Source organism: Bison bison, unplaced genomic scaffold (assembly GCF_000754665.1).
Source record: "Bison bison bison isolate TAMUID 2011002044 unplaced genomic scaffold, Bison_UMD1.0 scf7180017864035, whole genome shotgun sequence".
Lineage (NCBI taxonomy): Eukaryota > Metazoa > Chordata > Mammalia > Artiodactyla > Bovidae > Bison > Bison bison.
In genome coordinates, this window is record NW_011494607.1 from 1,218,073 (window position 1) to 1,223,120 (window position 5,048).

A 5,048-nucleotide genomic window follows, 5' to 3' on the forward strand; every position below is an offset into this window, starting at 1 on the left:
AATACAGACATTTTTTTCCAAATCAGTATCTATTTTTCCCCCACCATATCAGTAATCTGTGCCTTAAAGTGAATTAGCTTGGCTCCATTTGTATAATGACGAGCAAGGAATGTCACAGGCCAGTAAAAAATGAAAAGGGAGGCTGTGGAAACACTGTGCAGGGCTTCCTCACACAACACCCTGCTTGATTCTCGGTTCAACTAGGGCTGTTTTGTCCCATAAAACAGTCCAGGAAAGGATGTGGGATGCATACATGGTAGAACATCATGCACTTGTTAAAATGATATTTTCCAAAGAAAATTTAATGAAATGGTAGAATACTCCTAAAGAATCATTAGCTGAAAAAAACAGTGACAAAAATTTGTGTTACCACTTGATTGTAATTTTGTACCATATGTGTATATGTATGCATATATGTGAGTATGCATGTGAGTGTACATGAATGTGTGTGTGTGTGTTAATACTGATATGTTGGCTGAGTCAGAGATGAGACTATGCGAGCTTGGCCTGTGGCATTCAATCCACCACAACCTGGCAGAAGTCCTCTGTGAGTTTGGGGCAAACCAGTCTTCTGCCTTTCATAAAATCTGTCAAAACCAAGAGCTGTTGCTGATGAAATACAAACAAAAGAACTCCAAACTGTAAGAAGGGTGAAGATGAAAGGGCTCTGAGACCATCTACCTCCTTTCCATATCCCAGGGGTAAATGCAACATTTCTTGTGGTAGCTTCCAGAAATGTATTCTCATGCAAGTATGGATCTCACCCTTATCGTTTTTTTTTTTTTTTTTAATATATGGAATTACAGTCTTCTGAATCATTTTACTTTATACTCCATGTACTTTAACTTTTCATATCAGTATTTGTTTTATTTCATAAAAATTTATGTAATGCTTTCTATGTGTCAAGCCTCATCTAGCACTTTGCAAACACTGAATCCTTTAATGCTCATAAAAACCTATGAGATGGGTACTGTTCTTATGTCCACTTAACAGACAAGCAAAGTGAGGCGCAAAGAGATTATAATACATGCTGTAGTGGTGGAGCCAGGTTTTGAATGAAGGTATGGCTCCAGAGTCTGCACTGAGGTTTCAAATCTATTTCTAATCACTAAGCTGAGCCTCTGTTTGGTATGTACAGACAGTATATACAAATCTTAGTATATACATGGAATTCCCTGGTAGCTCAGTCAGTAAAGAATCTGCCTGCAGTGCAGGAGACCCAGGTTTGATCCCTGGGTAGGGAAGATCCTCTGGAGAAGGAAATGGCAACCCACTCCAGTATTCTTGCCTAGAAAATCCTATAGACAGAGGAGCCTGGCAGGCTGCAGTCCATGGAGTCGTAAGAGTTGGACATAACTTATCAGTCAACTAAACCACCACCAGTGTATACATAGACATCATCTTTCTTAATAACTGAGTGATATTTCATTTCATGAACAACCATGATCCAATAAATCTATAAATCTGATCTACTATTTATAAGTACTTTGGTTGTTTTCAGTTTTATATTATAAAAAAGTTACCAAAAATTACATTTATCATCTATCTCTGTATAAACACACAAGATAGCCTCAGGATAAATGCTTAGCAGTGATGTTGCAAAATCAAAAGGCCAATTCTTTAAATATTTGATAAATAATGCCAAATTATCTCAGAAAAAATTGCTATCAACCATTCTCTTATTAACAGTTATGAGAATGCTTATTTTCTTCACACCCAAATGCTCTGGCTTGCCAATTTATCAACAGAGAAGGGAGGAAGCTGAGATTGGTTTCTATTTGTACTTGCATTTTAAAAATTAAAAATTAGGTTGGACACATTTCTATATGTTTATTGAACAGATAATATTTTTCCTTCTATGAACTTCCTTTTATGCATTTTATCCTTTGTGGTTTCTCCAGTGAGTTTTTTTCTTATTGATTATCAAGTGCTTTTTGTTTTTGAAGGCTATTAGCCTTTTTCTGTCATATGTAATACATATGTATTTCCCCAGGTTGGAGGAAATCAGTGTCAGCCAAGTGAATATTGTGGAATCAGTAGTCTGGACACTTCCAGCAACACAGTATCAAGATGTGCAGTAGTGAATGACACAATGAATAAGTTATGGTGTCCCCTAGCATGTGAAAGTACAGAGTCGAAGGCAAGGGCTCTGAATATGTGCAGCAAGGCATCATGCCCAACCCTCCCAGAAGTTTCCAGAAGGGTAATGTCACGAGATTCATCTCAGGAAAAGACTGAGCTTCCAGTTAATCAGGTACATTGAAAGAGGTTTAAGTACATTGAACTTAGAAGGATTTTCAATAAATGTAATACTTGTTCTAATGGTAGCTCAGGGCAAGGCATATACTTTCAAGTCAGTCTGCCTAGGCTGAAACCAGAGTTTAAATATTATTAGCTCTAGGCCAATTACATAATCTCTCTGTGTCTCAGTTTCCTCACTCATGGTTGGGGGGCAGAGGGTAGTACTCCTCGCCCAGGTGCGAGAATGATATGATAGTATATGGGAACTTCCCAGGGCAGGACCTGTACCTCAGGAGTGTTGAGTAAAGGACGGCTCTGCAGATGGCCACAGGGGAGGCCAAGCGGTCTATCCGATGCATATTCTTCATGGAGACAAGGTATTAAGGAGAATGACACGAAAAAACTAACAGCACATATCTCTGGCTGGTGAAAAATGAAAGTGTTAGTCACTCAGTTGTGTCTGACTCTTTGCAACCCTATGGACTGTAGCCCACCAAGCTCCTCTGTCCATGGAATTCCCCAGGCAAGAATACTGCAGTGGGTTGCCATTTCCTCCTCCAGGGGATCTTCCCAACCCAGGGATCAAACCTGGGTCCCCCGCATTGCAGCAGATTCTTTGCCATCTGATCCACCTAGCTGGTAGGATTGTGGAAATTCTATGTTTTTCTCATTTGTCTGCATTTTCACTAGTGAACAAACATACACTTTTACCATTGACATAAAATATTACTTTTAATAACCTGTTCTCTCCCAGTAGACTTTGTTTATTAACCTCAACTAACTCTGATTCATACCAGTAGACTTTGTTTATTAACCTCAACTAACTCTGATTCCTACCATGTTCCTCAGATCTATCAATCACATCTAGCTAGCTAGCTAGCTCTCCAGCCATGACCTTTCTACAAAGAATTCATTACATTCTAAAGTGAAAACAGGTCCAGGGGAGGAAAAAAGAGAACACAATGGAAAATACATGTAAGTAGGTTCTAAGATCCAACAGAGCTGTTATATTTTGAGAACAACTTTGGCTCTGAGCTTCCAGGAAGACAAAGCAAAAAAAGGAAGGAAAAAAAAAAAAGATCTCATTTCCTTTACAGAAGAAAAAAGTTCCCCAGGGAACTTTTCTAGTTGAAGAGGCAGTAGGAGATAAAGAAGGCAACATTTTCAGAAATGTCAGCTCATACTAGTATTTCTTGAAATGTCTCTCAGTAAGAAGTAAGGTAACAATGAAACCCAGTTAAGACAATCTGGGGACTTATCCGATGGCTCCTGGGCTTCCCTGGTGGCTCAAAAGGTAAAGCGTCTGCCTACCTTGTGGGATACCCAGGTTGGAACCCTGGGTCGGGAAGGTCCCCTGGAGAAGGAAATGGCAACCCACTCCAGTACTTTTGCCTAGAAAATCCCATGGACTGAGAAGCCTGGTAGACTACAGTCCACGGGGTCACAAAGAGTCAGATACGACTGAGCGATTTCACTTACTTCACTTATCCGATGGCTCAGCAGTAAAGAATCTGCCTCCAGTGCAGGAGATGTGGGTTTGATCCTTGGGTCAGGAACATCCCCTGGAGGAGAAAATGGCAACCCACTCCAGAAATCTTGCCTGGGAAATTCCATGGACAGAGGAGTCTGGCGGGCTACAGTCCATGGGGTGGCAAAAGAATCAGACATGACTAACGGGCTGAACAACAAGACAATTTTGCAAGTCAGTAAAATAGCATGGTCCCAAAACATGGTTTTTGGAAAGTCAGAAATGATTAGAACTGGACTATATAGTGACATGGAGACATTGCTTGTCCATCAAAGAAACCCATGTAATGAGCATTTTGCAACACCTTCACCATAATGTGTGCATCTTTCTACTGGTGAGATATTGGCTTGAACCACAGAATTTATACATGTATGAATTATCTTGAGAACTAAATTATGTTTTCTACTTTTGTTTTGTTACACCACACCTAATACACTTGGCATTTATAACTCACTAACTGCTTTGATCCAGTGTCATATATATATTCCTTTTCATCTTTAGCTGTTATATATGAATTTCAAACACAATTTATTTTTAAATTTACTTTGGATAAAATCTATTTGGTGGTTTGAATCACATAAAGTTTTATGAGAAAATGTTACAAGTAAGGTCCTTTTATTGCATGAAATTCAGAAATGCTTTACTATCAAAAATTGGGACTGAGAGAGGCATCGGCGACAGCAGCGGTAGAAGCAGCAATTTATCTGTGTGCAGCCCCAAATGGAGAGGAAGATGCTAATTAAAGTGAAGACGCTGACCAGAAAGGAGATTGAGATTGACACTGAACCCACAGACAAGGTGGAACAAATCAAAGAGCGTGTGAAGGAGAAAGAGGGAATTCCCCCAGAGCAGCAGAGGCTCACCTACAGTGGTAGACAGATAAACGTCAAGAAGACATCAGCTGATTACAAGCTGTTAAGTGGTTCAGTCCTCCATCTGGTATTGGCTCTGAGAGGAGGGGGTGGTCTTCGGCAGTGATAGACCCTGCTCCATTTTACCTCCTTGCCCTGTCACTCATAATGACGCATCGTATATCCTCTCACTCTGTGGGACACTAGAGCCACTGCCCCCTCCCCTGGCTGCCCAGTCTGTTGGTGGGAGACTGTGAGGACCCCAGGAAGCAGTGTTCCTGGCCCAAAGGGCCCTTGCTGGCTATTAGGTTTTAGTTTGCAGTCCTGTGTGCTTCCCTCTCTTATGGCTGCATCCCTGATTCTCAATAAAATATTTTTTGGCAAAAAAAAAAAAAAAATTGGGATTGAAATGCTCCTTTAACTTATAT

General features: G+C 40.3%; 1 pseudogene; it reads left to right on the top strand.

The window, feature by feature from the left end:
* The first annotated feature begins 4,436 nt into the window (after positions 1–4,436).
* On the top strand, positions 4,437–4,827 carry LOC104984742 (annotated as a pseudogene).
* The last annotated feature ends 221 nt before the right edge of the window (positions 4,828–5,048 follow it).